Here is a 12678-nt window from a genome sequence, read left to right on the forward strand (position 1 = left end):
TATTTGAGAATATTTTTAGTGGAAATATAAATATTCTACCTGTGGATGGGTAAAAAATATGTAGCCTTTTCCCTGTGTACATTGAAGTCATATCTGGTTTATTTTTCACTGTATAAGAAAATCTTTGCCTCAAAACTTAACTCATTCCTTGGAGCAGATTTCTCAAAGTGAAATTAGTTGCTTAAAAATTAGCTTAGTGACCACCTAGAGGGGTGGGATAGGGAGGGTGGGAGGGAGGGAGACGCAAGAGTGAAGCGATATGGGAACATATGTATATGTATAACTGATTCACTTTGTTATACAGCAGAAACTAACACAGCATTGTAAAGCAATTATACTCCAATAAAGATGTAAAACAAAAAATTAACAACGTTTTAAAAAATCTGATGACATGTATTTTGCCAAATTGCATTTAGAGAGTCCATTCCCGTTGCATGTTTGCCTGCTGGTTATCAGAACACATGGCTATCTCACCTGCTTTATGAAGTTTTAAAATCTTTAATAACTGGAGAGTTGAAAAAATTGTTTTAATTTGTATTTATTTGACCATTAGTGAGTCTGAATATTTTTTATATATTTATCGCCCATTGTATTAATTCTAATTCTTAACAATCCTTAATTGTTAATATCCCTTGCCCACTTTTCTACTGGCACACTGAGGGTTTTTCTCAGATAGTCCCTATACATTTAGGATAGTGGTCCTGTGTCTGTCATATTTGCTGCAAATATTTCTCCCAGTTTGTCTATGGCCTTTTAATTTTTTATGACATTTTCACATATATAAGTTAATTTTTTTCAACTTAGCATAGCCTGTCAATTTTCCTTTCCCTTCCTTTTATACTTAAAATCCTTTATAAAAGTGGTAATTATGTGAGGGGATTAACATACCTTAGTGTGTTAATCATTTCACAACATATACGGGTATGAAATCATCCTGTTATACACCTTAAACTTACACAGGTTATATATCAATGTAACGGGTGGGGACAGGGAGTGATGGGGTTTTTTTGTTTTTTTTGTTTGTTTCTTTGTGGTACGCGGGCCTCTCAGTGCTGTGGCCTCTCCCGTTGCGGAGTACAGGCTCCGGACGCGCAGGCTCAGCGGCCATGGCTCACGGGCCCAGCCGCTCCGCGGCACGTTGGATCTTCCCGGACCGGGGCACGAACCCGTGTCCCCTGCCTGCATCGGCAGGCGGACTCTCTACCACTGTGCCACCAGGGAAGCCCGATTTTTTTTTTTTAAGCCCTTTACATACCCAAGATAAATAGTCACCTGTATTTTATTCAAGCATCTTTTTGATTACAAGTTTTACATTTAATTCTCCAATCCATTTCATATTTATTATGGTTCACAGTGCCAGTTGAGGATTAACTAAAATGATTTCAGCTACCAAAAGAACAGTCGCTGGGGAGGTAGGCCCTCGCACTACAAGGAGAGCTATCCAGGAAGGGAAGCCATCTCCTCCCCTGCAAAGCGAGAGGCTGCGTTTCTGACAGGGCTGAAGGGGGAAATGACACTTCATGTAGTGTTTGGTATATAGTGGCCAAAAAGGCCACCAAGATATTTCTGAATAGTTATTTTTAAACATCATTTGGTGTGTGATGCTTCCTTATTGTGAAAGAAGCTAAGGCCACGTATGCAATTTGCTGATTTTTCTGTCATTCTTCCTTTACAACGGTCATAAAGTCTTGCTTTATAACAAGTAAAGAAGTCCTTTGAATCATTTTTCTTTTTTGAAATGTTTCTTTTTAAAAAAAAAAAAAACTCATTTAGGTTAATTCAATAATTTTATTAATTTACCTCTACTCCAAATGCCACTGGGATCTCTATTGTGATTTTGTTAAATCTAAAAGTTAAATTTGGTATTAAAAATTAATTTGTGAAGATACATCATTATAATCTTCATTTGCCCATAAGAGGCAAAAAAAAAAAACAGCTAACATTTATGAGGGTTTACCATATGTCATTCTCCAATCCAAAATATTTTTACCTATCATTTCCTATAATCTCCACAACAGTTTTCAGAAGGTAAACATTTACAAGAGAGAGGACTCAAGCACAGATTGAAAAGCAGTCCTTACCAAAAAAATTGCTGTACACCTGAAATAACACACTGTAGATTAACAATACTTCAATTAAAAAACTAAGAAGAAAATAAAGTGCATCCAAGGTTTAAAAAAAAAAAAAGAAAACCAACTACTGGTTACCAGAGGGGAGAGAGTAGGGGCAGGGCAAGTTAGGGGTAGGAGACTAAGAGATACAAACTACTATGTATAAAATAGATAAGCAACAAAGATATATAGCACAGGGAATTATAGACATTATCTTGTAATAACTTTTAATGGACTATACTTTATAAAAATACTGAATCACTGTGCTGTACACCTGAAACTTAAATAATATTGTAAATCAACTACACTTCAACAAAAAAAAGCAGTCAGAAAAAAAAAATCACTGGTGGTGATGGGGGTTAACTAAATATATCGTGTGATCGTTTCTCAATATACACATGTATCAGATCGTCACATTGTAGCCCTAAAACTAATACAGTGTTATATGTCAATAAAACAGAAAAGAGAAATAAAGCAGAAAAATAAATAAGTAAATTTTAAAAATCACTGGCCTAGTAATCCCATTTTGCTTCAGCACACAGTAATCACAGTCCACACTCTCTACGTCTTTCTTGTTTTCTGACTCTCACATTTTTTCTAGCTTCCATTTCATTCTGAAATTTTCTTTCTTCATGCCTTCTTCATTTTGCTTCTACATAGTTGGCCATATCCTGCTGTTCTTAAGTTTAAATTTAGTTATTTTGAATTGTTATGCTTTATTAAGGAGACAGTATGAGACCTCAGGTGGCCTTTGTATGATCTAGGGTACCATTTTCCACCTCGACCCCCAAAACGGGAGACAAGTAACTTCTGCTGTAGACACTGGAGAGAGACAGAAAGCCAGGATCTGTAAGATGTGGGGAAGACAGGAGATGGACCAGAAGGAAATCTTCAGGATGAAATTTCACCTCCATGTTTAACTTCAAAAACCTGAGATTATTTGTTTACTTTAAAATTATTGAGCGCCTACTGTATGCCAGGTGGAGAATCCTGAAACTTGATCCTTCATCTGGGAAAGGGTACACATCTGCTAGGGTTACGCAGTTGGGGAGAAGGAAAACTTGCTGAACCCTAAAGATCCCCAGGCTATGCCAGGGAAGAGTGGGCGTTGTCTCCGCTTGGCCTCTTATAGAAGTAAATAGTCTTCACCTCTTATCCTGGAGCAGAAAATGGCTGTAATTATGAGTCATGGGACAGGATGACAAGTCAGCTCAATTAACATAGATTCTTGAAACATGTCCAGGTTTTGAAGTAACTATTCTCTACCCTCTGTGGACTGGACTTTCATCCCCAGAGGGCTTCTTAGGATCCATTCAGACCCTTGAGAGGAAGACCAAATCTAAGCCTGGGGGTACCTGAAGGCCCATCACGTCCCAGTGTAGCAGGCAGGCTCCTGGCCATATGGTCTGCCCTGAACCAGCCGTTCTCCGATCTCTGCCAGAGTGGGCATGTGCTGGGAAAATCCAGGACCTTGAGGGGAGAGTGAAAATGTCAGGGAGGCAGAATGAGGTTAAGTTTCTATTTCTCTTTATGGCTGGAGTAGAAGTGGAGCTGGGGGGAAGTAGCAAATGCCATTATTGATTCTAATGCATGGCAGGTGGAGGTCAGGACATATAAAACTTTGGGGTTCTCTGAGGTGTGACCTGTTTATACTTACAAAACAAGTTTTTAAAAATATCCAACAATGAAGAAGCTGCTGCAGTTATAAATTTCACCCACTTGGCTTCATTGATGCTTATTTTCTCCATACTCAGAGGAGAAAAATATCAAGAATCAGATTTATTGGTGATTTTTTTTTTTTTTTGAGGGAGGGCTTGGTTGGATGAGATGCCTGCAAGAACTAGCCATTGCTTCAGGACTCATGCTATTATTATATTTATATAATATACATATTATACATATGTGTACATATACCTATGTGTGTGTACATATACATATGTGTATATACATATACACGTATATAATATAAAATATACATAAACTTTTTTTCCTTTCTGTGTTGCTATTTGGACTCTGCAAAACCAAATAGCAGTTCAGCTCAGTGAATTTTAGTTATTGCCTATCATGTAAGGGCTGAGTAAGCTTCGCAGTCAGAGAGAGCCACACCCCGCAATAAGCATTCTGACAGGCATGTGGGGAGGAAGAGGAGAGGAAAGGGTGGAAAGACAGGGAGGCTGACAGATGGCAGGGGCAGAAGGAGGGAATGCCTCGAAGCCCAAGGTAAAGCAATAGGTTAGACAGAAATTTCTGTCTGTGGGGAGGTCGGGAGACTGGAAGCACAGGTGGGTAATAAGTAAAGAGAAGAATATTGAAAAACAAGAGGTTACTTTCAATCTGGACTCCCACTTAAAGAACGAAGTGATAAATATAATGATGCACGTCAAGGAATTGTACGTTTGTTTTATTCGGCAATGAAGAGTAAATGGAGTAGGGTACTTCTCTGAGTATTGAAATGGTGCCCATTTGCCAGCATTCATAGTTGCTATAAAATATTGCCGACTTGTTTAAATATTGTTCATTTTTACTCTAAGGCCTCTGATGCGTTGTAACGAAACCAGTTTCATAAGATACAAAGGCATGTCTCTTTTCTCTCAATGAAAGAGAAATACTAGTCAATTCATAGACATTTTGTTCTCTAAAATGGAATCTGAGGTTTAAATGCAATGTTTGACACATCTGAAATCTAAAATGCCTTTTTAAATTATACACACGCACCTCACTTCATATGAGTAATTCATTCTGACCAATTTTTTGGCTACTTTTGACCAAAGAATTAATGACTCTTTGAACAAAGCTCTTTTAATGGATGAATATAAAATTTAGATCTTCTTCATATGTTGGAAATTGGTTACAAATAAGACAAAAGCAAGATTCAAAGCATGAGGATCCGTTTAGATTTCAATAACTAAATTCTTCTAACAGGAAGATAAGCACAGAGCAAATATTCAAGTCCTCTAAAGCATAAAGCAAAACAATTCTAATTTAAAAGGGGAGGATGATAAAAAGAAAATGGAAACAAAGAGTTCTGTTTCCAAGCATAGGAAGGGGTCTGTGGGTATGTAGTGGGGACAGATACAAACCCATAAATGAATGTCCACAGTGCAAGAAGCTGCTATCTTCACAAATAAATCTGCTTGGATTCAACGGTGGAGCTGACAGCCCTTGGTCAATGTTAAGACCGTGCCACCTTCTGGTTGCCATGTGTATGACAGGCACTCATACCGTTTACAGACCGGAGCATTTCTGTTTTATGCAAAACTTATATTGAAGGGAAACAGCATATACGTTACTTGTGCTGTGCACTCTCTTCCCTGGGGACGGTATCGGAATGAGAACATGATCCATAAATGTACTCCAGCGACTGCTTCGCTTGAAAATCTGAGTTTGCTTTTTAAGCTTGATCAACTGTAATGGTGTATGATAGGCTGGGCGCAAGCACAGGCAGTACTGCCGTTGTGAGAGCGGGCGGATTCGGTTGCCCGTCTTCTCCCTGATTGCCACTTTCTGAACTTCTTAGAGTCGCAGAAATGGAGCTCCAGAAAATGAAGCAAGGTCTCTGCCAGTCAGGGAAAGCAGATGGGGGGATGTGAGATCGTGCCTGCAAAGCTGCAAAACAACACGCCACCATGTAAGCGAATTTCAGGGTAACTGTTAACACACAATTGTGTCCAAATGATAATTTGGGGAATTGCATTCTGCTGAAATTCCTCCGTAGATTCAGTTGGATCAGTTGTGGTGTCATGGCCTTGGCAGTCTTGCCTGGAGAGGTGAGCTCAGCAGACAGGGCGTCCCAGCTGGAGGACTTTCGGAGGACTCATGATCACCCATTTTATGCATGTATCTGCTAGAGCTTGCCCATGATGCTCTAGTGTTTGAAAGGGTAGTCACAAAGGAAAAGTATCATTTTTTCCATAGGCATTGCGTGTCTTAAGCAAAATTAGCCTAGAAACCTTGAAATCCTATATTACTTGTAAATGTATTACAAATAACTCTATAGAGGTAAATATATTTTTATAGGCAGAGTAAGCCTAACTGAACAATTGTTCTTTACCTGTTATCAGTGTAGACTGCTAAGATCTCTTGGGCAGGCAGCCCTATGCCACAGTACCTCCCACCCGCTGCCATCTGCGGCTCACTGCCCTGCACCCACACATACACTGTTAGCCCCAAGAACAAAGCAGAAAGCTGATAACACTTTCATTGACAGAAAGAAGCGGAGTTTTACTGTAATGATCCAGGTGATTTCTTCATCTTGCTATTTCACCTTGCCTATGTTGACAGAACTCAATTTTTTTTTTTTTTTGCCAGTTGAGCCATTTCTGAATCTACAAATAAAATGATCAAAAAAGGAGTAGTTAGAAAAAAAGAAAATGCAGGTTTGTGTTGAAAAACTACATTAGCTGCTGTTATTGTGTTAAATTATGGTCATAAACTGGTATTGGGATTTGTTCTATATAAAATTTAATTATGAAGAATAAAACCTTCAAAGGAAAGTATTTAAAGAGTACTGCCAGGAAAAGAACAGTGAAATCAAAGGGTGAGATTAAATATATGATGCAAACAGAGTCACTGGAAAACACTAAAAACCAGTGAGACTCAGGAGCCAGCTTGAGGGGCTGGGACCATTTGGGGATCAAAATAAATAATGAGAGTAATAGTTTGTCATCTATTGAATAGGGTAAAACTCCGTGAGTTCAGGCTAATATTAATACATTGAGTTCATGTTAACATGAATACAGAAAAAAGTGGGTGAGAAGGAAAAGCTTCTTCTTACAGTAGAAAGGCAACCAATAAAGGTGAAAAAAAGCATGAGATTAGAAGATCGCCATTTGGCAACCATCATCCTCATAATCGATTCAGGGAAGGATCATTAATGGACACTAAAAGTAGTGGGTGGAAGTTTGAGGAGGATTACTTATATACAGAAGAGTTACTCATTAAAGAGGGTCAAATGGGAACTTGAACGTGGAGAAATGTGTAAATCTCCCCTTAACCAAGTGATTGAAGTTATACATCACCAGCAAATGCACAAATCTAGTCTGTGCTTCTGTGATGAGAAGTGCTGAGAAGAATTCAGCATCACTTCTGTAACATTCCTGCCAAGTGTAAAACCTGAATCTAAATTCGTGTGAAACATTAGGCCAACCCAAAATGAGAGACATCCTATAAGATAATTGGCTTGTACTCTTAAAAAAAAATCAGTGCCATGAAAACAAAACAAAAAGAAGACTCAAATACTGTTCCAGATTAAAGACGACTAGAAATACGATGACTTGATACGATGCCTTGAATGAGAAGACTCTGGATTTTCTTTCTTATAAAAGATGTTAAGTCAATTGGCAAAATCTGAATGAAGGTGTATACATTAGGTAACAGTACTGTCTCAGTGTTCGACTCTTTGTTAATTGTACTGAGGTTACATAATTTCTTGTTTTTAGGAAACACACACTGAAATATTTAGAGGTAAAGGGGCTTAATCTCTGCAGTTTGCTCTTAAATTATTCAGAAAGAAAGTAAATGCTAATATCTAGAGGATTGTGAGCATGAGAATTTTATTTCTGCAACCTTTCTACAATTCTGACATTTTCAAAGGAAAAAATTAAAATTAGTAGAAAATTAATAAAACTGTCATTTCTTTCAGCTCACATAGTGCGCAATAACAGGTAACTAATTTTTTCATCAGAAAGCAAGTCGTTTTAGTCTCATGTAAACTCGATTCCAGACACTGAAGAGGGATATTAGAAGCCATGTCTTTTCAGAGTAGCCACTTTGCACACCCAGCTGCAAATCAGCTTCCATTTCTAGTGGAGCTTCACGCTTTCTCTTCACTTCCTTCCATACTTTGTTCCTCCTTTCATTCAAAGAACTTTTATAGGTTCGCATTTACAGCCAGACCATGTGAACTGCTGGGTATTCAGAGATGAGTTAGACTCAGCTCCCAGGCTAAGACACACGGAGACTTCTTTCTAGTAGAGTCTATTTCAGAAATGCAATAATAGTTAACAGTGGGAAAACAAAGAGAGAAAAGGATAAGATGGACGACTTCAAGGAGGAGTCTTGACAAGGGATTGAAGACCTTGAGGGAAAGCAGGTGTGCAGCCAAGGGGTCTCCCAAGGACCTGTTACCAGGTGGGGCAGGGTTAATGGTGAAAGATGCACTTACACATGGGGCAGGAGTGGAGGCAGACCCCATTTCTCTGCTATAGAATTTGAATTGTTACTTGCTGGTGGGGAGACACTAGGATCATGCTTAGATTTGTATATTAGAAGAATCCCCTCCGTAATTTTTTCATTTGTTTATCAACCATTTCCGCATTGAATGACTGACTTAGGTCAGTTGCTAGGCTGGTTTGAGGTGCACATCACCAAAAAAAAATGTATGGTTTCTGCTTTTACAGGGTGTCTCCACTCTGCGGTCTCCGTGGCTTTTTTCTTTTTGTTTCTAACATTTGAATTTGAGCCCCATTTAAAGACAGCCGTAAGTGGTAGTTGGTCTGCCCTGTATTTATTCGTGTTTCTTAACCTCTCCCTGGAACTCCTCAGCCTGCTGTTATTACTAAACTAGCAGAAGGAGAAAGTACTTGAAATAAACCACGGTGCAAGGTAAGGCCAACCCCAAAGTAGCTGATTTAAACTATACTCAAAGCTTTACGCCCAATTCTTGGCAGGTAATACTGAAATTATAGGATTCCCTAAAACCCATCTTTTTAATCCATTTACTTAACAATATTCCTGTCATCTTAACACTTATAAGATAAAATAATTGTATCATTTGTATAATTCTGAAATGTAGTTAGCCATCATTTTCAATTATTTTTCTTTTTGCAATATAGTATGATCATTTATATTTCATGCTTAGTACACTAATTAGGTTAATAGCCTCTAGTTCTAAGTACTGTAGTATTTCATGGTATTTGAAAGCTATCTCGTATAGAATATAATTTTCACTGTATGAATTCACGTATTATGATTTTTTAAATTTATTTATTTATTTTTGCTGTGTTGGGTCTTTGTTTCTGTGCGAGGGCTTTCTCTAGTTGTGGCAAGCGGGGGCCACTCTTCATCGCGGTGCGCGGGCCTCTCACTATCGCGGCCTCTCTTGTTGCAGAGCACAGGCTCCAGACGCGCAGGCTCATTAGTTGTGGCTCACGGGCCTAGTTGCTCCGCGGCATGTGGGATCCTCCCAGACCAGGGCTCGAACCCGTGTCCCCTGCATTAGCAGGCAGATTCTCAACCACTGCACCACCAGGGAAGCCCTATTATCATGATTTTTAAAGCATAGTTTTACTGTAAGGGTCAGCAAGAGGGAAATACTCAAAGCAGTTTAGATTTTCCCAAAGAGCATAATACGTCCTTCAACCAAAACACCTACTGCGTATACTACATTTGGTTAGGAACTCTCCCAGAACACTCAGGAAAGAGAAGTGAACAGAGAGAGGTGGGAATAAAAGGTGCTTCTCTGGAAAAATTCATTTGGTAATTAGAGAAATAACAGGTTTCTCTAATAGATACATCCATAAGCTTTGGAGTCAAAATTTGAATTTAAATCCTTAAGCTGCTACTTTCTAGCTACACAAGTTCAGGCAATTGAAGGATGCTAAGGCTCAGTTTCCTAATGCGTAAAATGCAGCTAAAAATACATTGGCGCCTCTTCCTCTGTTCACTCTTAGGCTCTCACACTCACCCCTCCTTAAGGGTGAGTGGTCCTCCCCCATCCATGCATCAGTCACCGTGGAGACGCCCCCTGGCCCCTGGCATCTCTTGTTCAGTTTGCTGTTCCTAGAGATTGTAGCTCAGAATCATGCCAAATTCATCCCACAATTCTTCTGGCCTCACTTACTTACTTTAAGGAGTGGAAAAGCAAACAAATGGCTTGATTTGAAGTGAAGGGGTATTTATAGATGTTGAAATGAACTAAAATTAAATTATGATTGGTTTTTTTTAATAATTAGAATATTTGAGCTACTATCTTCTCTTTTCTTATCCTACCTCCCATACATTCCACCCAATTATTTTTAACATCTTTATTGGCATATAATCGCTTTACAGTGGTGTGTTGGTTTCTGCTGTATAACAAAGTGAATCAGCTATACATATACATATATCCCCATATCCCCTCCCTCTTGCGTCTCCCTCCCACCCTCCCTATCCCACCCCTCTAGGTGGTCACAGAGCACTGAGCTGATCTCCCTGTGCTATGCGGCTGCTTCCCACTAGTTATTTTACATTTGGTAGTGTATATATGTCCATGCCAGTCTCTCACTTTGTCCCAGCTTACCCTTCCCCCTCTCCATGTCCTCAAGTCCATTCTCTACGTCTGCATCTTCATTCCTGTCCTAATTATTTTTTAAATTAATTTCCATAACTCTTTGTTCACTTATTCTTTGCATTTCCACTGCTACTGCCTTTCAGCAGGCCCCACTGCCTTCCTTCCTTCCTGGACCACTGGCAAAAGTTTCCTCATCTGTGTCTGGCCTCCCAGACTCTGGACCATCCTACGCATGACAGCTCAGATTATTCTGCTTAAGACTATGCCTACCTTGTGCTCCAAACTGCTTTACCATTTAAAGCTCTCTCCAGTTGGAAACCAGTTTACCCTTCATATTCCTTATACCTCAGCAAAAACAAGCAGCTTGCTCACTTGTCCTTATATCCATGTATGATTTCATCCATGCTGTTTTCTCCACCTGCTAAAATCTCCTCTCTTACTCTCACACCCGTTCCAACCCAGCACGGACAAATCTAGTCTTCCCCAAGCCTCAACTCAGATACCACCTGCTCCCTGAGGTCTTTAGTAACTTCCCCTAATTGGGCAAAGTCTTAGCCCTTTTAATTCTCACACACTTCATTTTGAAGAATCTGCTCTTGAATAAAACCCTATAAAAATACCACCATACTGCACTTCTCTTGGGGAACTGTCATTTCTTCTCCTACAAAATGGTGTGTTTATGCAGACTGAAATCACTGCTATATGAGTGTTCCCAGGTCTCAATCAGCTTTGTGTATCCGAAGTGTTTAGCATAATATCTTCTTCAATATCTAATGTTCATTCAATGAATAAATGACTTTTAATCAGAGCATTTATTCATTTATTTATCCAATAAATATTAATTGAGCACCTACTAGGTGCGAAGCAAAGTTGAGCAAAGACTGGAAGGAGAAGAGGCAGTGGGTCATTCAGATATTGATGGGAAGAGCATCCCGGCAGAGGGAACAGCCAGTGTTAATCCCTGAAGTGGGAACGTATGGGACACATTTCAGGCACAACAAAAGGGCAAAGCCGGTGGAAGAGCATGTGAGGGGGTAGAGGAGCAGGGGCTGCGCTTAGAGAGGAATGTGAGCAGGGAAGGGGGATGGTGTACGGACTTCGGCTTTCCCTCTGAGACAAATCTGGAGCCACTGGAGGATTTGGGGTGCAATCTAGTCTTGCCTGTATCACATTTTACTCTCATTTCTTTTTCACCTTTTGTCCATAAACATGTTGACCTAAGAGATTTGGGTCTGACATAGTCTACTATAAGCATGTGCAATCATGGACCCGAGGGTAGGAAAGAGCACTTCATCCTCCAACTGTCTGGTTCGGAGACAACGGAGATGACAGGCTGCAGAGAAGGGAACACACTGGCCCCGGTGCAGCCTGGCTTCTTGCGACTGTCGCAGTTCCTGGACTGTTCCTTTCTCTTTAGTCCATATACACCAACCAGAAGCCTCTGGTCTTCCTGAAACCTCACTTAAGAAATTTCAGGTATTCTAGCAATTGCTTTCAGATAGCTTCTGCGAACACATCAGATTTCTGCCTTACATTGTCAAAGCATAAAATAACAATACTGGTTACGTTACCACTAGTATTCCATGAAGTTGTCAAATAAGCCATTGGTTTTCAAATCCAGTTTTAGAAACACCATTTTCATTTTGCTTCACTAGCAAGTAGGGAAATTTTAAACTGAGCCTCTTGGATCTATCTTCCTTTTCTATCACATCCTCTCGTTGTAAGGACTAATGAGCAGTGAATTGACTAAGGACTTGCCATCAACAGAAGAAAGCTGGGAAGGAGTGACAGGGCCTCATACACTGGCTCACGGGTGGCAGATGGCGGGGGCGGGACCCCGTCTCTTGCCAAGGGTCACAAGTCACTCTGGAGGCACTGAGGAAAAAATCCTGTTGCGTCCTCCTTATGAAGAACCCAAAGTGTCCTGGCATCTTGCCCATCCCAATGTTGTGCTTATGTGGCCCCAGTATAGTGTATTATGGGGACCCCACTGTGTTATGGATGAAATGGTGAGAGCTGATTCGGGGCTGCTGCGTCCCTTCCCATTCTAGTTAAAGTGGCCATTGTCACTGACCACTTGTCGATTCAGGCCTCTAAATTAGAGAAGAAAGGTCTAACCTAAATTCAGACTTTACTCAATCACAGAGAAGAAAATGTTTGCAAGTGGTCCAGGCCACTGGACCTGGACAGTCAGACAAATGGCATCTTTTGTTGCCTCGGTACCTTCCCCTCCGTTTCTCCTCCTCCTTACTGTGTGACCTTGGGAAACCCTGGGCTTCAATTTCCATATCTGTCAGT

This window comes from Phocoena sinus, chromosome 18 (assembly GCF_008692025.1).
Source record: "Phocoena sinus isolate mPhoSin1 chromosome 18, mPhoSin1.pri, whole genome shotgun sequence".
NCBI lineage: Eukaryota > Metazoa > Chordata > Mammalia > Artiodactyla > Phocoenidae > Phocoena > Phocoena sinus.